This window comes from Cervus elaphus, chromosome 31, assembly GCF_910594005.1.
Source record: "Cervus elaphus chromosome 31, mCerEla1.1, whole genome shotgun sequence".
In the NCBI taxonomy this organism is placed as follows: domain Eukaryota; kingdom Metazoa; phylum Chordata; class Mammalia; order Artiodactyla; family Cervidae; genus Cervus; species Cervus elaphus.
Window position 1 is genome coordinate 21,220,246 of NC_057845.1, and position 23,078 is coordinate 21,243,323.

Consider the following 23,078-nt stretch of genomic DNA (forward strand, 5'->3'; position numbering starts at 1 on the left):
CGCATTGTTTTTTCATTTCCTACCTATTGAATTCTTTCTTATTTCTAACTTATTATTTTTTCTTTTTACTCTTTGCTTAAAATTAAATACAATTTTCATTGAAAGAAAGATTTAGTTCTGACTCACTTGTCAATTTTACATTTCTCTGACTGGTTCCAAATAGGAAAAGGAGTATGTCAAGGCTATATAGTGTCACCCTGCTTATTTAACTTATATGCAGAGTACATCATGAGAAACGCTGGGCTGGAAGCACAAGCTGGAATCAAGATTGCTGGGAGAAATATCAATAACCTCAGATATGCAGATGACACCATCCTTATGGCAGAAAGTGAAGAGGAACTAAAAAGCCTCTTGATGAAAGTGAAAGAGGACAGTGAAAAAGTTGGCTTAAAGCCCAACATTCAGAAAACTATGATCATGGCATCTGGTCCCATCACTTCATGGGAAATAGATGGGGAGACAGTGTAAACAGTGTCAGACTTTATTTTTTGGGGGCTCCAAAATCACTGCAGATGGTGATTGCAGCTATGAAATTAAAAGACACTTACTCCTTGGAAGGAAAGTTATGACCAACCTAGATAGCATTTTAAAAAGCAGAGACATTACTTTGCCAACAAAGGTCCATCTGGTCAAGGCTATGGTTTTTCCAGTAGTCATGTATGGATGTGAGAGTTGGACTGTGAAGAAAGCTGAGAGCCGAAAAATGGATGCTTCTGAACTGTGGTGTTGGAGAAGACTCTTGAGAGTCCCTTGGACTGCAAGGAGATCCAACCAGTCCATCCTAAAGGAGATCAGTCCTGTGTGTTCATTGGAAGGACTGATGCTGAAGCTGAAACTCCAGTACTTTGGCCACCTGATGTGAAGAGTTGACTCAGTGGAAAAGACGCTGATGCTGGGAGGGATTGGGGGCAGGAGGAGAAGAGGACAACAGAGGATGAGATGGCTGGGTGGCATCACTGACTCGATGGGCATGAGTTTGGGTGGACTCCGGGAGTTGGTGATGGACAGGGAGGCCTGGCATGCTGCGGTTCATGGGGTCGCAAAGAGTCAGACACGACTGATTGACTGAACTGAACTGAACTGAATGCAATTAAATTTGTGTTGCTTTTGTCCCTAACCATTGTCTCTTTGGTATGTTGTAGTCTACTTAAGCTTTTTTGATAAATATTTTATTCACTTGCATTTATTTTTAATGTAGAAAAGGCTAAAGCCTATGAATCTGTCTCTTAGAATATCTTTGGTAATAACACCATTGTTGAAATGTTGTGCTATAATACAGTAGATCTCTATATTCTACAATTATGACTTTATTTTCCAATTTGTCCCATTTGTTCCATTAGGCATATGGTTTGTTTAATATTTTTGCTTCATTGTTTGCTTTTAGTATTTTGGGCAGTAGTTTTATTTTTTAGTACTGTACAACTGTGACCATATGTGATTTCTGCAGTTTCTGCTATTTATCATTTATTTGTTCTTGAATGATACTGATTTATTTTGGTAAATAAAGCACAGATGCTTGAAGAAAATATGTAGTTTCTGTTTCCAGAGTAGAAATATTTATAGGTATCAGTTATTAATTTTCCTTTTATTTCCTTGATTTTAGTTAAATGATGCAATTCTTCTGTAGTGATTTGATAGTTATATATCATGTTTATATTTTACATTTATTTTATATGTCCCTTAAAACTGCCTACATATATTCTTTACATCTTACCCTTTCGTCATTACCAATGCCAAGAATGAAGCAAAATAGTTGGCTCCTTCCAGTTAAGATGAAAATCTTGGTACATTTTTCTTTTTATAATCTTCCCACTGTTCCTTTCATTTACACATCCACATTTTCTTTCTAATTTTTGTGACTATACTCTACATTGTAATACCAACTACTGTTATTTAAGTTAAAACATTTAAGTATTTTATTCTGTTAATTATTTTCACTGTTTCCTGAAAAACATATTACTAACAGTTGTATAATCTTACCTTTATATCCCTTCACTGCTATATTCTTATCCCTGCACAATGACTGGTGCGTCACACCCTCTCAGAAATTCTGGGTAAGGTACTAACACAGCAGAAGAGGAGAAAGAAGATAAGAACCTGACACGTACAACTTACAACCCCATAATAAACTTTGCTTCTGTTAGCCCATGTTACCAGAAACATGTTACCACCAAGATTATGGTAAATCTGTAGAGTGATTTTCACCTTGATAGCCCACTGTTCCTTTCATTTACACATCCACATTCTCTTTCTAATTTTTGTGACTATATTCTACATTGTAATACCAACTACTGTTGTTTAAGTTAAAACTTTTAAGTATTTTATTCTGTTAATTATTTTCACTGCTTCCCTGGTGACTCAGTGGTAAAGATTCCGCCTGCCAATACAGGAAATGCAGATTCAATCCCAAGGTCAGGAAAATCCTTTGGAGAAGAAAACGACAGCCCACTCCAGTTATTCTTGCTTGGGAAATCCCATGGACAGAGAAGCCTGACGGGCTACAGTCCACGAGGCCTCAAAAGAGTCAGACACACCTTAGAGACTAAACTGATAACAACAACAATCCCTCTCTGCCATAGTCAAAAGCACAAAGTGAGGTCGCTCAGTCGTGTCCGACTCATTGCTACCCCGTGGAGTGTAGCCCACCAGGCTCCTCTGTCCATGGGATTTTCCAGGCAAGAGTACTGGAGTGGGTTGCCATTTTCTTCTCTAGGGGATCTTTCCAACCCAGGGATTGAACCCAGGTCTCCCACATTGCAGGCAGACGCTTTAAGCTCTGAGCCACCAGGGAAGCCCCTGGCAACACACAAAGGCATACAAATGGGAACGAACACTTTGCTGTTTCCATGTGAGCAGACTCTTGGAATGTGAGATGCTTAGACTAACTTCACTGTTAGTAGCCCTTTTAATGGACTCAACTGTAACACTAGTCTCATATTTGGTTATACATTGTAGTAACATGGGGGAATTCTTAACAGATTCTAATGATCTAGCTACTCACCAGATAAATTAAATCCAAATCACTCTTGTTGAGACCTAGGCATCAGTATTTTCTAAATCTCCTCATGTGACTACAGAATGCAGCCAAGAATAAGAACATAGGAGAGTTAAAGGAATCTGAACTTTCAGTCTAGGTTTGCATGTGAACATAAACAAGCTATTTTGGATACTTAAAAGTGACCCTGGGAAACAGAATTTTGTTCTAGAATAAAATGGTTCCATCAAAAGGATCAAAAAGGACTTGTATCACTGCTATAACTGTTTCATTATTTTTTTAATTTTTTAAAAATGTATTTGTTTTTAATTGAAGGATAATTCCTTTACAATATTGTGTTGGTTTCTACCATGCATCAACATGAATCAGCTATAGGTATACATATGTCCTCTCCCTCTTATTTCATCATTTTTAACATGCAGATGAATGGAGTGTCCAGCTGCATTTTGGGGCAAAAGGGAAAACAACAAAACAGTTCGTCAGAGTTGATCAGATAGCTCAGGTAAAACCAACATGGAAAAACACTAAAATCCACTTTTCAACAACTGAGTTTTGTTTAATAAATTTGGTTTGGGCTATCTTCCATACACACAAAAATTTGAAGTTATTTCCCTGATATTGAGGTCCTACATTCTTTTCGTTTTTTTAAAAGGCAGGTTACATATAGATGTTTCCTAATAAAATAAAATTAGGCTCAGATATTTGAGTTCAGAATAGGGTCCTTTGTTTTGAAGGCTACTTGAGTAGAGTCAAGGAAATAGTCTCTCTGGAAATGTTCTTTGAATATTAACTGTTACTATAATAAATACGATGCTTGACTTGAGATAACAAACAGATAAACAAACAAACAAAAAAAACTACAGGCAAACTTTTGGTGGTATTTTATTATCTATATCTTCCTAAACACATTGTTAGGTAACATGTTAGCAAAACTATTCAAGCTATAGTTAGCATTACTTTACAAAGTAAAGACCAGTTAGCTGTTTTATATATCATGGCAATCTTTACTTGATTGCTACTTTTTACATTTCAAATGTGTTTGACAGCATCAATCAGTTTATTATTTTTTCTTCCAGCTTTATTGGGATAAATGGACAAATAAAACTGCATATATTTAAAGTATACAAAGTGATGATTTGATACACATATATTTTGAGAAATTATAATCACTATCAGGTTAATTAATAACACATTCATCACCTCATATATTTACCAGTTTCGTGTGTGTGTAATGAGAACATTTAAGATCTACAATCTTAGAAAATCAAGTGAAATGACTTATTAACTATAGTCACCAAGCTGTATATTAGAATCAATCAGTTTAATAGGTAATATACTCAGATACCTTAGGAAAATGATAATGTCTACAGATAAGTGTGAATTAAATTTGCCTCACAGGGCTATTTGTTTTGTTGTTAAGTCACTCAGTCATGTCTGACTCCGGTGACCCCATGGACTGTAGCCTGCCAGGTTCCCTTGTCCATGGGATTTCACAGGCAGTTACAAATTACACTGAGGTGGGTTGCCATTTCCTTCTCCAGGGGGTCTTCATGACCTAGGTCTTGAACCCAAGTCTACTGCATTAAGCAGGCAGATTCTTTACCGCTGAGTCACCTGTGAGGTCTTATGGAGCTATAACTTCTCTTTTTTTTGGCCTATTCACTGATAGGTAATGGGCTTCCCTGATGACTCAGATGGTAAAGAATCCGCCTATAATGCGGGAGACCTGGGTTCAATCCCTGGGTTGGGAAGGTCCCTTGGAGGAGTGCATGGCAACCCTTTCCAGTTTTCTTGCCTGGAGAATCCCCATGGACAGAGGAACCTGGCAGGTTATAGTCCATGGGGTGGCAAAGAGTCGGACGTGACTGAGCAAATAAGCTCAGCAGTGCTAGTTAATATCTATTCATTTTATTATTTGTGTTGTTGTTTAGAAACATGTTGCTAAAATATGCCCAGTGCATTTGTCAAATAGAAGCCTTAATTATATTTTAAGGATGCTTTCTTTGTAGTATTGGATTAGATAGATCCAATAGCATCTTGATTTCCCCAAGGTATATAGCTTGATTGAAAACTATTGAGTAGAATATATGATCCTTGGACTCCCATCTTCCTGAAAAATAATCAAGACGATAACGTGACATAAATGTGTTCTATAGTGATTTTCACATGGTCCAGTAGTTCTCAACTAGGACCTGGCCCAGCAGCAGCAGCAGCACTTGGGAAGTTTAGAAATGCAGATCCTCAGACTCCACCCAACCCTACGGAATCAGAAACTCTGAGTACCGGGCCAGCAATCTGTTTTCACAAGCCTTCTTTGTGGTTCTGTTATAGAATACACACATAGAATAAACACAACATAACAGAAGCTTTGTCTCTTCAGGGGCTTCCCAGGTGACTCAGTGGTAAAGAATCCGCATACCAATGCAGGAGACTCAGGAGTTTCCAATTCAATACCTGGGTCGGGAAGATCTGCTGGAAGAGGAAATGGCAACCCACTCCAGTATCCTTGCCTGGAGAATTCCATGGACAGAAGAGCCTAGTGGGCTACGGTCCATGGGGTTGCAAAGAGTAAGACATGACTGAGCATGCACTCACCCATATCTCTTCTACCATCTTCTGTTTTGTCTTCTTTAGAACATAATTTGTATTCAAAGATAATATTTGCCCAGGAAGTTTTATTTTTTTTAATAGCCAGCAGACTTAATCAGGGTACCTATCATTCTATTATTTTTCCATTACATGTTAAAGATTCGTGACTGGTTTTCAACATCTTTTAATGTACACTTAAGTGATCATTAATTCCTTACATTTGCCTTCAAAACTTCTTTCAAGCAGCAGAGTGTTAGATTTCACATGTGCTTACTTACCTCATTGAGATAATGTTACTATAATGACATCACTTATATATTGCATAATTAGAGCTAATATCTCTCTAATGAGATACACCATGTTATTTGCAACCAGATGCTCTATCATGGGTTGCAAAGGACACTCTACACTACAATTTCCAATACATTCAAGAGTAACATAAGCAGTCATTTCATATAAATTATCTTTCCTCCTTTCTTTGAGAATTTAGTTGTTTCTGGATGGATATTAACCTTCAGAATAACTCAAAAGACTTAGGGAGTCAGCTGACTTTGTTACAAAACACAGTGTATGACAAGTATTTGCTGGAAGAAAAAGACTAGCTTTCAGTCTTTTTTTTAAAGTTTACTGAGAACATAGACTACATTGCTGTATCATCCTTGCAGTTGTGCCTTTAAAATTAGGATTTAATTTTTATAATATTAGAGCTTACGACGGAATCTTTTCATATGAAGAAAATACTCTTCTCTTAAGAAAGAGCTCCATGTAGGCCTAAGAATGTGGCAGTCATTTTTTCAGTAACTGCTTATGTATGTTCAATAAATATGAGATGGAGATAAGTACATATATATCTATGGGGCTTGTTTCATTGACTATTCACTTATATTAAAATATCTATGTGCATTGTTAGCATAGAAAAATGAATTCACAGTAGACATATGTGCATATACAAAGTGAACTGCATGGAGACATAGCCATTAGTTTATGTTCAATGGTACTCTCATCTCTGCTGAAGGTAAATACGTAACTATTTATTTAAACTCTATTTGCTTGTTAATGAAACCAAAGCATGTAGCATCTTAGGAAAGTGTGAATTAATGGCTACGATGACCTCACCTCCCTACAGCCTTCTGAGCCTTCACAGAAGGGGAAATTAAGGGAGACAAAGTGAACTGTGAGGCTCAGGGACTCCGCTGGTTCTGCCTGTCACCGTTTTAAGCCGGCTCAAAGCCTCCGGGGAGTCTGGTTGTTCCAGCCTTCCTCAGCCAGCCAGACGGTAACGGCCCAGTGCTTTTATTCATTACCCTGAATGTAATGCACTAAATTTAACAAGTAACACACTCAGCGGGAATTTATTGGCCTTTTGCAGCATGATTGCAAGGTAGGATATGGATATGGATTCCAATTACTGTTGACAACCAGATAAGAAGAACAAAGCCTGTATATGATTATTAACCAAAGTTAATATTTTAGGAAAATGACAATAAATAAATAATTTCTATACTATTTGAAGCAGATGTTCCCAGGTTGGAAAAACTCTTCTCAGTTACACAATTGCACAATAGGAGCATTCCAATGAAAGGGAATAGCAATAATACAATAGCAACATAGAGGCAAAGTGATCCTGCCGCTGCTGCGTCGCTTCAGTCGTGTTAGACTCTGTGCGACCCCATAGATGCAGCCCATCAGGCTCCTCCATCCCTGGGATTCTCCAGGCAAGAACACTGGAGTGGGTTGCCATTTATTTTCCAAAAGTGATCCTAGAGAGCAACAATTTTTATATAAAAATAGCTATGTGGAGCAGAGGTACAGGTGAAGAAGACTAATGAATTTCAAATATAGACTCCTGTGTGTTATATAAAGCAATGGCCAACTAAACAGTCATCTTTAAAGAAGGATTTAGTATTTTAAGGAGAAAAAGATAACAAAAAAATATTGTCATTTAAGATGGTAACTATGATCTATTAAAAATTGGCAGGAGGTGTGATGGTAAAAAACATACTGTATTACATTTTCATATCAACAACCCTGGAGTTATGTGATGATGAAAATTCAATATTGTTCGCATATAGATATTTATGATGTCAAAGTCTTTGGGCTGCAATAGAAAATGGAAGAAGCTAGAAGTTTTACTAACTTCGGGCAAGGGCTTGTTGTTATTTTTTATATTATTTATAGAGGCAATGGGCACACAATAAATGTAAAGGCATACAAGAGAGAGAACCTGCTTTTATTTTACCAGACTATAGGTGGTGTTGGAGAAGATCCAACCAGTCCATCCTAAAGGAGATCAGTCCTGGGTGTTCATTGGAAGGACTGATGCTGAAGCTGAAACTCCAATACTTTGGCGACCTCATGAGAAGAGCTGACTCATTGGAGAAGCCCCTGATGCTGGGAGGGATTGGGGGCAGGAGGAGAAGGGGCCGACAGAGGATGAGATGGCTGGATGGCATCACCGACTCGATGGGCATGAGTTTGGGTAAACTCTGGGAGTTGGTGATGGACAGGGAGGCCTGGCGTGCTGCGATTCATGGGGTCACAAAGAGTCGGACACGACTGAGCGACTGAACTGAACTGAACTGATATGTGAATGAAATATGTTGAAAAATATAAGGCAAATGAAAACAAAGGGAGCATCACCTTTTCTGTGATTTATTAAAATGACCAACTTAAATTATTGAAATAAGAGGCAGCATGCATCACTGGTGAAGGCTTGAACCTTCACATTACACAGAATCATATCCTAGCTTTCATAAATATTAACACTCTGACTTTGAACCACTAATTTAATCTCTCTTAGACTGAGTCCCCAAGTGTAAAATAGAATGATTATAGCAACTACTTCTGAATTTATGTTGCAATACTGTATTATATACTTCAAAGCTGCTAGGAATCTAGATCTTCAATGTTCTCACCACAAAACAATGAAATGGTAATTATGGGACACATTGGCAAGTGTTAACTAATGCTATGGTAGAAAGCATACTGCAATATATAAATGTATGAAATGAAAGTGTTGCACACCTTAAACTTTAACACCATAGGGAAAAGAGAATAAAGGGAACACGAGATTTCTCTGTATTGCTTCTTACAACTGCAGAATATTTCAAAATGAAAATGTTAATTAAAAGAAAAGAGACAGATGGTTTTATTTTATTTAACTGCAAATATTTTATTTATCCAATATACTTTCATTTCAATCTATTAAACAAGATAAAAATTAGTGAGATACATTACTTTTTTTCATACTGTCCATTTGAACTGGCCACATTCCAAGTTCTCAGTAGCTACATGATAGATGCTACTGTACTGGGCAACACAGATATAGGGAGTACAAAGACAGGAAGTTAAGACAAGGTTTAAGAGGTAGTCATAGGCCAAATTGGGATTCCCAGGTGGAATTAGTGGTAAAGAATCCAGCTGCCAATGTAGGAGATGCAGAGACCCAAGTTTGATCCCTGGATTAGGAAGATCCCCTGGAGGAGGAAATGGCAACCCACTCCAGTACTCTTGCCTGGAGAATTCCATGGACCAAGGAGTCTGGTGGGCTACAGTCCATAGGGTCACAAAAGAGTTGGACAGGACTGAGGGACTAAACAACAATGAGTCAGATCATGAATGTAATGCTTGTAATAACATCCAGACTCTCTGCAATGGCTGACAGAGCCTGATGCTTCAGCCACCTCTGCTTCTTGCTCTCCTTCTCTTTCTTAGTCACACTGGAGTCCTTGCTTTTCCTGGGAAATTCCGCATGTGCCCCAAACTTGGAAACCTCACTCTTGCTGTTTTCTCTGTCTGGAATCCTCTCCCTAGGACATTGCTCTGACTTGCTTCCATATTAAGAATTGTCTCTGATCAGATCTGTCACAAGTTCCTCCGTGATTTATTTATATAAAGGAGCAAATTCCACTCTTCTCCAACACTATCAACAAATCCACTGCTTCAATTTGCTTGACAGTACTTACATAATCTGACATTCTAGGTACTTACTTGTCTTTTATCACTTTCTCAATGAACCCGGAACAGTGCCTTGCACACATAATACATCTAGTAAGTATTTGCTGAGTGAATTGTTTGGTGATGTTTAACTCTCTCACAAAGCTAGTGGATGTAATGGAATTCCAGTTGCGCTATTTCAAATCCTAAAAGATGATGCTGTGAAAGTGCTGCACTCAATATGCCAACAAATCTGGAAAACTCAGCAGTGGCCACAGGACTGGAAAAGGTCAGTTTTCATTCCCATCCCAAAGAAGGGCAATGTTAAACAATGTTCAATCTGCTGCACGATTGTACTCATCTCACATGCCAGCAAAGTAATACTCAAAATTCTCCAAGCTAAGCTTCAACATTACGTGAACCATGGACTTTCAGATGTTCAAGCTGGATTTAGAAAAGGCAAAGGAACCAGAGATCAAATTGCCAACATCCGTTGGGTCATCAAAAAAGCAAGAGAGTTCCAGAGAAACATCTACTTCTGCTTTATTGATTCTGCCAAAGTATTTGACTGTGTCAATCACAACACACTGTGGAAAATTCTTAAAGAGATGGGAACACCAGACCACCTTACCTGCCTCCTGAGAAATCTGTATGCAGGCCAAGAAGCAACAGTTAGAACTGGACGTGGAACACAGACAGGTTCCAAATTGGGAAGAGAGTACGTCAAGGCTGTATATTGTCATCCAGCTTACTTAACCTACATGCAGAGTACATCATGTGAAATTCTGGACTGTATGAAGCACAATCTGGAATCAAGATTGCTGGGAGAAATATCAATAACCTCAGATATGCAGATAACACCACCCATATGGTCGAAAGCGAAGAGGAACTAAAGAACCTCTTTCTAACACCATACACAAAAATAAACTCAAAATGGATTAAAGATCTAAATGTAAGACCAGAAACTATAAAACTCCTAGAGGAGAACATAGGCAAAACACTCTCCGACATAAATCACAGCAAGATCCTCTATGACCCACCTCCCAGAATATTGGAAATAAAAGCAAAACTAAACAAATGGGACCTAATGAAACTTAAAAGCTTTTGCACTACAAAGGAAACTATAAGCAAGGTGAAAAGACAGCCCTCAGATTGGGAGAAAATAATAGCAAATGAAGAAACAGACAAAGGATTAATCTCAAAAATATACAAGCAACTCCTGCAGCTCAATTCCAGAAAAATAAATGACCCAATCAAAAAATGGGCCAAAGAACTAAACAGACATTTCTCCAAAGAAGACATACAGAAGGCTAACAAACACATGAAAAGATGCTCAACATCACTCATTATTAGAGAAATGCAAATCAAAACCACAATGAGGTACCATTACACGCCAGTCAGGATGGCTGCTATCCAAAAGTCTACAAGCAATAAATGCTGGAGAGGGTGTGGAGAAAAGGGAACCCTCTTACACTGTTGGTGGGAATGCAAACTAGTACAGCCGCTATGGAAAACAGTGTGGAGATTTCTTAAAAAACTGGAAATAGAACTGCCATATGACCCAGCAATCCCACTTCTGGGCATACACACTGAGGAAACCAGATCTGAAAGAGACACGTGCACCCCAATGTTCATCGCAGCACTGTTTATAATAGCCAGGACATGGAAGCAACCTAGATGCCCATCAGCAGATGAATGGATAAGGAAGCTGTGGTACATATACACCATGGAATATTACTCAGCCGTTAAAAAGAATTCATTTGAATCAGTCCTAATGAGATGGATGAAACTGGAGCCCCTTATACAGAGTGAAGTAAGCCAGAAAGATAAAGAACATTACAGCATACTAACACATATATATGGAATTTAGAAAGATGGTAACGATAACCCTATATGCAAAATGGAAAAAGAGACACAGAAATACAGAACAGACTTTTGAACTCTGTGGGAGAATGTGAGGGTGGGATATTTCAAAAGAACAGCATGTATACTATTTATGGTGAAACAGATCACCAGCCCAGGTGGGATGCATGAGACAAGTGCTCCGGCCTGGTGCACTGGGAAGACCCAGAGGAATTGGGTGGAGAGGGAGGTGGGAGGGGGGATCGGGATGGGGAATACGTGTAAATCTATGGCTGATTCATATCAATGTATGACCAAAAAAAAAAAAAAAATCCAATAAAAAAAAAATTAAAAATTAAAAAAAAAAATAAATAAGAACCTCTTGATGAAAGTGAAAGAGGAGAGTGAAAAAGTTGTCTTAAAACTCAACATTCAAAAAACAAAGATCATGGCATCCAGTCCCATCACTTCATGGCAAACAGATGGAGAAACAATGAAAACAGTGACAGACTTTATTTTCTTGGGCTCCAAAATCACTGCAGATGGTGACTGCAGCCACGTAATTAAAAGAGGCTTGCTCCTTGGAAAAAAAGCTATGACCAACCTAGACAGCATATTTAAAAGCAAAGACATTACTGTGCCAACAAAGGTCTGTCTAGTGAAAGCTATGTTTTTTCCAGTAGTCAGGTATGAGAGTCAGGATGTGAGAGGTGACTATAAAGAAAGCTGAATGCTGAAGAACTGATGCTTTTGAACTGTGTTGTTGGAGAAGACTATTGAAAGTCCCTTAGACTGCAAGGAGATCAAACCAGTCAGTCCTAAAGGAAATCAGTCCTGAATATTCACTGGAAGTACTGATGCTGATGCTGAAGCTCCGATACGTTGGCCATCTGATGCAAAGAGCTGACTCATTTGAAAAGACCCTGATGCTGGGAAAGATTGAAGGCAGGAGGAGAAGGGGATGACGGAAGATGAGATGGTTGGATGGCATCACCGACTTGATGGACTTGAGTTTGAGCCAGGTCCAGAAGTTGGTGATGGACAGGGAGGCCTGGCATGCTGCAGTCCATGGGATCACAAAGAGTCGGACACGACTGAGCAATTGAACTGAACTGAACTCTCTCACGGTTCTCAAATGAACTGCCTGCCTCAAGGAAAATCTGCATTTTCCTTGAATTCAAACCTGACAATAAATTTAGAAACTGGGTAAAGTTTTTAAAATACAAAGTACAGAAGAAATATGTTGACATTCTAGTAAGACCAACACCATATTTTTAGTTCAAAGATTAAGCTCTCAGCTCAATTTTTTCTAACATTGTCATTTGTGTAGAGAACTCATTTCTGATATAAGACCATTTTATTTGTATTTTGTTCCTTTATTCAGGGAAAATTTATTTACATCTTGCTTCAATATTCACTTTTTTCCTGTGTATGTGATGCTGAAGTGAGCACAAAATTCACTTTTCTACCAAGTAAATTCATTCACAAATTCCGAAAATGACAATAATTACTCCTGAAACTGCTGTCAAAGTCCATCTAAGGCTCTGAGCCTTCCATGACACATGACCTTCCTAGACAACACATTTGCCAATAACTTCAATCAGAATTTCTTTCTCTCTTGCTCTTCCATTATTGCATGAGATATGTACCTTAATTCCACACCTATTCTAGTCTACTTATATCAAAGATATTTATGAAAATGTTCTCTCTCCAGGAAGGCAGGAATTATCTTTGCTTCTCTCTGTTACTAGAATAAAGCTTTACACTTCTCAGTTGGACTTAGATAAATATTTGATGAATTGAATGAATTCTGTTTTGTTTCAATAATGTACGCATACATCTAGTGAAGAATATTTGGTATGAAAACACTGTATAAGATACCTCTCAAACAAAAATTCACACTACACAGTGTTTTGCTTTTCCAGAAAGAACAAATAGTTGTTAAGTTCCTGCGACACACTAAACGTTTTACATTTGATCTTATTTAGTCCCTATTATATGTGGACCATTACTATTAATTCTGTACCTATGAGGAAATGGGAGCTCAGAAAGAATATGTAACTTTTACAAGGTCTGTGAGTACATGTGTGCTAAGTTGCTTCTGTCATGTCTGACTCTTTGTGACCCTACGGACTGTAGCTCTCCGGACTCCTCTGTTCAAGGGATTCTCCAGGGAAGAACACTGGAGTGGGTTGCCAGCTCCAGTGGATCGTCCCAACCCAGGGATCAAACCTGTGTCTCTTATGTCTCCTGCATTGGCAAGTGGGTTCTTTACCACTAGCGCCACCTGGAAAGTCCTACAAGGTCTGAAAGTGAACGTGAAGTTGCTCAGTCGTGTCTGACTCTTTGGGACCCCATGGACTGTAGCCTACCAGGCTTCTCTGTCCATGGGATTCTCCAGGCAAGTGTACTGGAGTGGGTTGCCATTTCCTTCTCCAGGGGATCTTCCCGTCCCAGGGGTCGAACCCAGGTCTCCCGCATTGCAGGCAGACACTTTATCCTCTGAGCCAGCAGGGTCTAGTGTCTGTTAAATGTCAGAATTCTCCTTGTCTAACCAATCCCCAAGTTCAAAGTATTATTTCACACTTTATAGTTGGGATTAAATACTTCAACATAGAGATGATTTTTGGAGACAAGTGATATGAGTTAGATATTTTATTACCAAAGCTACCCAAAGTTTATGGAGCCCCAAAGAAGACATTAATAAATTAGGGATTTTCTAGAGAAATACAACCAAGTATTTGTGATGCATAGGCATATTTGGTCCGTGGCATGTGGAATTCTCCCCAACCAGGTATTGAACCCATGTCCCCTGCATTGGCACTTAACCACTAGATCACCAGGAAAGCACCTAAAAATATTTTCCCCAGGAGCCTAGTAGATCAGGCACTGGCCTCCTAAGCCAGGGTTCAAGTCCTACCTGGGGTAGTATGAGAAGCACTCTATCTTTGAGGGGTCCCCAGGTGGCACAGTCGTAAAGTGCCCCTCAATGCAAGAGCCACAGGTTGATCCCTGAGTTGGGAAGATTCCCTAGTTTAGGAAATGGCAACTCACTCTAGCATTCTTGACTAGAAAATTCCATTAACAGAGGAGCCCTGTGGGCTATAGTCTATGGGGTACTAAGAGTCAGACACAACTGAGCACATAGACCTGTAACCAAATATGTTGTACTCCTAAAATTATATGTTATATAAGATTAAGCAATTCAAGTCTTTTCTCTAAGAAAATAGTAAGTTGGTACTACATGGTATGGATTTGGCCTTAGCTAAAGGGAGGTCCAGCCTTTGTGCTGGTCCCACTGAAACCTTGGAATTCCCCAAGTGAAGGGAGTGCCTATTACTGGTGGTGGACCTTTTGAGAATCCTAGGAAGTCAATCAATCAAGCATACCTATGTAATAAAACTCCAATAAAAACCCTATATGATGAAGGTCACATGAATTTCCCTTGTTAGCAAAATACAACGCATTGTCACACATCAACACTTAGAAGAGGAACTCATTCTGAGGAAGTTTCTATCTGGAGCCCTCCCAAACAGCATGTGTCTCTTCTTCTGGCTGATTTTTGGTACCATGTCCCTGCAGTAACTGAAACTGTTAAATATAACAGTATAATAGGCTTCAGTTAGCTCTGTGAGCCTCTCCAGTGAATTATCAAACCTGAAGGTAGATTTGAGAAACCTTGAATTTTCAGAGTAAGGGTGGTCTTGTGTAGATTCTTCCTTTCATCTTTGCAGTTTGTCCCTAACTCCTTGTAGTTAAGCCATAAAATCTTGGGTAGGCTTGATGGTCGAGAAGACTACACATTTAACTCTGTGTAGACGTGTATGTGCATGCTAAGCTGACTCAATCATGTCTGACTCTTTGCAAACCCATGGACTGTAGCCTGCTAGGCTTCTCTGTCCATGAGATTCTCCAGGGAAGAGTACTAGAGTGGGTTGCCAAGCCTTCCTTCAGTGGATCTTACCAACCTAGGGATAGAACCTACATCTCCTGCATTGCAAGTGGATTCTTTACCTATTGACCACCTGGGAAGCCCATAGATGTATAATAATAAACAATAAATTTAGATACCTTTGAAAATGTATTACAGTATATTAAAGATTTATGAAGAGGAGGGGCATGAAAAATGACTTTATATATTCAAAGTATTATCATGTAGACATATTTGATATTGTTAGAGAGAAAAATATTGAGCTCAGTGTAGAAAAGAAGTTCCTAAAAATTAGAGCTACACAGCTGAAGCTCCGATACTCTTCACCCGATGTGAAGAGCCAACTCATTGGAAAAGACTGATGCTGGGCAAGATTAAAGTCATGAGGAGAAGGGGGCGACAGAGGACGAGATGGTTGGATGAGAACACTGACTCAATGGACATGAGTTTGAACAAATCCCAGGAGACATTGAAGGACAAGGAAGCCTGGCGTGCTGCAGTCCATGAGATGACAAAGAGTCAGACATGACTAAGTGACTGAACAACAGGAAGAGATATCATTTACTACCTATGAAAGCAGTAAACCCTCTACCTTTGAATATGTAAACTCCTAGTGGAGAGTGCTATGAGTCCCTTGGGTTATTAGGGATTCTGGCCTTAGAGGAGAACAAGGTAATTTTTTAAGATATCTTAAAACTCTAAGATTCTGCTACTTTATGGTCTATATTTCTTCAAAATAGTAACTAATAGAACCAAAATTACATATTCAACAGGACAAGTTTTTCAATGTGGCTCTTAAAAAAATCTGTCAGTTTGGTTTTGCTTAAAAATACCAGAACCTAGAGACTATCAAACAGAGTGAAGTAAGTCCGAAAGAAAAAATATCATATATTAATGCATATATATGGAATCTAGAAAAATGGTACAGATGAACCTATTTGCAAGGCAGAAATAGAGACACAGATTAGAGGATGGACTTGTGGAGATGGGCGCAGGTGAAGGAGAGGGTGTGACGAGCTGAGAGAGCGGTACGGACGTACACAGACTGCCCTGTGTTAACCAGATAGCGAGTGGGAAGCTGCATAGACCAGGAAGCGCGGTGCTCTGTGATGACCTAGAGAGGTGGGATGGAGTGGGGGTGGGGATGTGTGTAAAGGTGACTGATTTGCATTGTTGTGCAGTGGAAACTGACCCAGCATTGAACATGAATTATATTCCAATAAAAAATACCAGGAAAAAAAAATGAACTCTCAAGGAGAGAACATTTAAATTTATAATGGCTCAGTCTTCCCATATAAGGTTTTGTCATTATCAGGATAAAGTAAGAGATGGTTACTTTTAAATGTTAATGGAAAGTATCTCTACTCTGAAAAACTTTTCTATAACAAATACAGAATTTTAATGATGTATCATAAGAATTGATATTTCATTATAAATCAGTCAAACTCCAGAACAGATTTTTCAAGTGAATCATAAGTGGATATAAGCAAAATGTAAAATTATCACACAAGAACATAAACTACACACTAAACAACAATTTAACTTAATGCAAATTTATTTACTTGCATTTCGTGAAACTTTTTTTCACATTATGATACAACAATAAATGTCACATCAATAGCTCATGAAAAATACCTTCTGAGGCTTCCTGAGTAACTGCCGTTTCTTTTTTCTTTTTTTTTTTTTTTAATTTTTTTATTAGTTGGAGGCTAATTATTTCACAACATTTCAGTGGGTTTTGTCATACATTGATATGAATCAGCCATAGATTTACACGTATTCCCCATCCCGATCCCCCCTCCCACCTCCCTCTCCACCCGATTCCTCTGGGTCTTCCCAGTGTACCAGGCCCGAGCACTTGTCTCATGCATCCCACCTGGGCTGGTGATCTGTTTCACCATAGATAGTATACATGCTGTTCTTTTGAAACATCCCACCCTCACCTTCTCCCACAGAGTTCAAAAGTCTGTTCTGTATTTCTGTGTCTCTTTTTCTGTTTTGCATATAGGGTTATCGTTACCATCTTTCTAAATTCCATATATATGTGTTAGTATGCTGTAATGTTCTTTATCTTTCTGGCTTACTTCACTCTGTATAAGGGGCTCCAGTTTCATCCATCTCATTAGGACTAGTTCAAATGAATTCTTTATACTCAAATGAATTTTAGGTTCTTGAGTAAAATTCTGACTATGGGTTTTATTGAACACATATTTAGAGAAACTAACCTGTTCCTTGGCGTAAGGAATATTACATTTCACACATTTTGTTAGTATTCTAATCAGCAAAACGCAGTGTCAAAACAAGCAACACAAAAGCACTTCACTTAAGGGAGTAAATTTCATGGACCTGATAATGTTATGAAATACGAAATAAAAATAATAAGAATCCTACATATAAAAGGGTATTAATCCCTGGCCTAACATTGCACAGACTTATTGCTGTTGCTCTGTAGACACTATAAGTTTGTGGTTGCCTAGGGTATCCTTGATAGTCTTCACAGTAACATCATCATTTAGCTCAAAATGCTCAACCTACTCTAGGTTCCTAACTGTGACAAGTAAGATACAAGATCAAAAATAATTTTAAAAGTACATATTAGATTAATTATCTTAATTAGAACAGAAAATTATTTTTAAAATTGGTAATAATGATATAACAAAGCAATATGTCTCTTACTTTAGCAGTAAAAAGCAATAGGAGGAATGGGCATTTAAGCAGTAGGTCACAGATCCAACACTTCATTTTGTAGATTTATGTAACTTCTTCGAAAAACCTCTCCAGTTATTGATATGAATTAAAACAGATTCAGGGATCCTTGGACCTTGAAGAAAGTTCATTAAAGTAATACAGTTCACAGAGTCTAAGATTTTATCTCAGTTTCAAAATAGAATATGGGTATAATTTTAGTGATGGTTTATTGAATAATTGTAATATTTTATATATGATACCATAGCTTTGAACTCAAAGCATCCATAAAAATGGAAAACTAGCTATAATATATTTATTCCTAATAAATATATAAAGGAAAGATATATCCTCTTCATATCTGGCAAGGGATATTACATTAAGGTATTGCCAATAATGAACTAAATATAAATTAATTCCCTCTAATTTTACGGTTACTTTTGTAAAAGGAATTAAAAAGATGACCATAGAGGAGGCTATTTAAAAAGTCATACACTTCTGAAAGTCCATAAACAATCACCTGCTTTTTGTTTCTCTTCTCAAGAATATACACATACTTCCGTTTTTAAATGCCAACTGATATTTCATATAAAGTCTTCACATTTTTATCTCACCCCCTGCATTCCAGGATAGTGACAGAGTTGTACCATCTTACTGGGAGCAGGTTGGAATGGTTCACATGCGCCACCAAGACTATTCTGATGCTTTGAACTGTCCCCATAATTTAGTCCATAATGGTCTTCTCTGAAGTTCTTATAAAGTTAAAGGTTATCACAAAAGTCTAATTCTAATTCACTATTCCTCATTCTTTTCTCAGAATGTTCTAGATTGTTTTAGATCGGATGCCAACATATGTACCCTGCGTTTGTTCAAGGCTACTTCACTTGGAATTTCTTAATAACTTAATCCAATTTTAGACATACAAGTGGAATAATCCATAGTTTGATATTCACTAGAGTGAAAGTGGGAGTGTTAGTCACTCAGCTGTGTCTAACTCGTTGGACCCCATGGACTGTAGTTTGCCAGGCTCCTCTGTCCATAGGGTTTTCCAGGCAAGAATACTGGAGTGGGTAGCCTTTCATGTCTCCAAGGGATCTTTCCAACGGAGGGATCAAACCCAGGTCTCCTACACTGGAGGCAAATTCTTTATGTCTGAGCCACTATGGTGATGGTGCTCAAACTTGCTCAGTTGATGGAATCTTTGGAGATCAAGGTGATCTTTTTGAAATATCATGAAAGAATGATATATTAAATACAACATATGAATTTGAAATATTTAACTCCTGGATGATACAATCATAATTAAGTACTTATAAAATCACAAACCTCCTCCCATTTAGTCACAGTAAAGACAGGCTGTTTATGTGCTTCCTGGTGGGATATATACAATACCTTGTATGAATCTTGCTGAAACCAAAAAAGGAAAAGGATCTGAATGTGGTATTTCAGTGAAGCACCCAGTTTACAGGAAACACCTGTAGAGAAAACAATAACTGATGACACTGCGAGGATGAAATCAGCAAAATCTAGAATAAGAAAGACACTAAAGGGTAACTGTTTCATCATCAAGTTGCAAAGAACTACATGGAGAGGAAACTATGTACTGAATGGACTGTGGACATATGTCCACCAAATGCTATGTGCGGCCCGAATTTGCAACCTCATTCAAAAAAATTGACATTTAAAAAATAAAGAGGCAATCAGGAAAATTTGTACACTTATGGGATATTTGATGATATTAGGGAACTACTGTAAATATTTGTAGGGTAACAGTGATATTGTGTTTTAAAAAACAGTGCACTACTTTTAGAGACACATACTGACATATTTATAGATGCATGCATAATATATGATGCATGAGCTTGTTTAAAAATAATCCAGCAAGTTAGAAATGAGTGAACAGTGGGTACAGATGAAACCAGATTGGTCACACATTGATGAAAGTTGAATAGCTAGGTATATATCCAAAGATAATGAAATCATTGTTTCAAAGAGATATCTGCAGCCCCATGCTCATGGCAGCATTATTTACAAATAGCCAAGGCATGAAACAACCTAAGTAACCATTGATGGATGAATGAATGGATAAAGGAGAATGGTGTGCATGTATATGCATGTGTGTATATACATAATAAAAGTATGCATAATATGGTGGAATATTATTCAGTCATAAAAATAAGGAAATCCTGTCATTTATGATAACATAGGTGAAACTTGAGGGCATTATGCCAAGTGAAATAAGTCAGATAGAGAAAGACAAATGCTACATGATCTCACTTATATGTAGAATCTAAATTTTCAAAAAAAATGTACTGAAAGAAACAATTTGTAGGTTGGTGACTGCCAGGAGCTGAGGAGTAGGGGAAATGAATGATGATGAGCAAAGGGTACAAGTTGTCAGTTATAAGATGAATAAGTTCTGGAGATCTAACATACAGCCTGATGACTATAGTTGATAATACTATATCAAACCCCTGCAATTTGCTGAGAGTAGATCTTAAGTGTTCTCGCCATACAAAAAAATAAAATAACTATGTAACTATGTGAGATGACAGATGTATTACCTATCCTTATTGTAGTAATCTTTTCACAATATAATACACAATGTTACATATATCTCAGTGTGACTTGGAAAAATAAGATGTCAATTTTCCCTCTCCCCTCTAATAAATCACTGAATAGCTGACCCTCTATGGGTAATGAGCATTTAGAGGTTCATTAAGCTAGTCTCTCTAATTTGTGTATCTTCAGGATTTTCCACAATAGAGTTTCTTTTAAGTTGATTACCTAAAATATTTTTCAATAATATTGGAATGAGCAGAAAACCAAAATAAAATGTAGCCAAAAAATGCATAAGGAAGAGTTTATGGAAACAGAAAATATAACTCATTCAGTAATATTTGGGGATTGAGGCAGATTCTGACCAGAGTTTGGTTTGTGATATTCCATTGTTAAAATGAGTCCTCTAGAACAAAGGATTGTCAAGAAGAAGAGGAGGATAGCCAATATATTTGAATTATGTGCTAATAGAAGCATAGAGAAAAAGATTAAGATTCTCTAGAAGGTTAAATGTAATACTCTCCTTCTTACTTTATTTCACAGACCAAACATTAAGTCATATCTTTTACACTAGTACAGACAACTTTATAGATTGAAAAGAAAGAGAAAGGGATGTGTGTGTGTATGTGTGTTAGTCTCCTGAAGTGAAGTGAAGTGAAGTCACTCAGTCGTATCCAACTCTTTGCGACCCCATGGACTGTAGCCTGCCAGGCTCCTCTGTCCATGGGATTCTCCAGGCAAGAATACTGGAGTGGGTTGCCATTTCCTTCTCCAATATTAGTCGCTTAGCTGTGTCAAACTCTTTGTGACGCCACAGACTATAGCCCACCAGGGTCTGTCTGTGGAATTCTCCAGGTAAGAATACTGTAGTGAGTAGCCATTTCCTTCTCCAGGGGATCTTCCTGACAAAGGGATTGAACCAGAGTCTCCTGCATTGCAGGCAGATTCTTTACTGTTTGAGTTACCGGGGAAGCCCGAGAAAGGATACTGGAGGATAAATAATTGACAAAAAGAACTTTTATGCTATTTAAAACAGTATATATTAGCCTTTTCTCCTAAATACTTAGTGATTAAACCTAAGCTGTGTATTAATCTCTTCCAGGGTTTACATTTTTCACCAATTTATTTTATATTGATGTCCATTTTAGTATCTGGTCATTAAAACCACCGTCAACATTTTGCCTGCTATTCTACTAGCATTGCCCAACTGGTACTGAGCAGTGTTTTTAGTAGCCAAACAGTATAAGGCATCTATGTTACTAATTCAGTCTGAGCATTTGCACTGAAGCTTGAATGAAACCTTCACCTTTTGTTGGCCCGTCCCTGGTCTTGAACTCATTGGAGTGTATTTGTTAGAATCACAGTCAGATTGAACCCACTATTCAATCAATAATTGAACTATGCTTCTAAGATGCTTTCTGTTTAACACGGAAGGAAAATAACACAGCTTGACCCCTGTGAAGTGTTATGAAGAGCTGCAGTCAAGTGGAGACGTCTTTTATTCTGGTTGGAGTATATTGCTGCTATCTTAACCTTGAGCTGGGCAGAATCATGAATAGCTACATAAAGTTCCTTTATCTTTGTTACTTCCATGTTAAGAGGCCTTATTAACACAAAGGCATTAAAGTTGGATTGAGTATGTGGCTAAACATTTAATTTTAATGTGTATAATAACTTAAACTAAGAGGATAACAGCTACCATTGACTGAGTGGGCATTTTAACCAAACACCAATCTAAGATCTTTACCTACAGCATTAGATTTACATATTTTTTTCATTATTTATTGGCATTCCAGGAGATCATCTGGCCAGTTGCTCTCAAGTCCAACACTGACCTACAGATGTACTGGCAGTGAGCAAAGTGAGTGCAGCTTTTAAATATAACTAGAGTTGAAATGGGTTTGGTACATGAATGATGCTCTGAGTTTAATGCATGCAAGGATGAGTTAGAAATCAATTTCCTGTCCTTCTTTTACCTCAGTCTAAAGAAGGGAATTGTAGAAATATAAACTATGTCCCTAAATGTTATATCTACTAATGCAATTTCATCACGTAGGATGAGGTTTCATTCATTGTTTTGGGAACACTTGTTAATTGGTCTTATATAGGTTGGGATACCCAGACACTCTACATGGATTTCTTTATTCAATCATTTATCCACTTATTCAATCAACAAATATTAGGTCCTCGGCTTCCTGGGTGGCTCAAGTGAGTAAACAATCTACCTGTGATACAGGAGATATAGGAGACACAGGTTCAATCCCTGGGTTGGGAAGATCCCCTGGAGGAGAGCATGGCAACCCACTCCAGTATTCTTGCCTGGAGAATCTCATGGACAAAGAAGCTTTGTGGGCTACAGTTCATAGGGTTGCAAAGAGTCAGACATGATTGAAGCGACTGAGCATACAAGCATGCAGGGTCCAGCCTGATGGGTTCAAGACATTAGAGGTATACTCATGAATAATCAAAGTCCCTGCCCATAAGGAGTTTATATTTTAGTGGGAAAGGCATATGCTTGTTTGCTTGTTGTCTAAGATTCTA

At 38.0% G+C, this 23,078-nt stretch overlaps 1 protein-coding gene across 7 annotated transcripts in view; it reads right to left on the reverse strand.

The window, feature by feature from the left end:
• The window catches only part of LOC122687327, a 716,827-nt gene that overhangs the window by 21,177 nt on the left and 672,572 nt on the right, over positions 1-23,078 (reverse strand). For 6 of the 7 annotated variants that reach the window (XR_006339104.1, XR_006339103.1, XR_006339108.1 and 3 more), the window contains one exon: positions 17,442-19,453. The exons of the other annotated variant lie outside the window; for it this stretch is intronic. The gene's annotated coding sequence lies outside the window, so the exon portion shown is untranslated. Of the gene's footprint in view, positions 1-17,441; positions 19,454-23,078 lie in introns of those variants that run through there. 7 annotated transcript variants of the gene reach the window in all.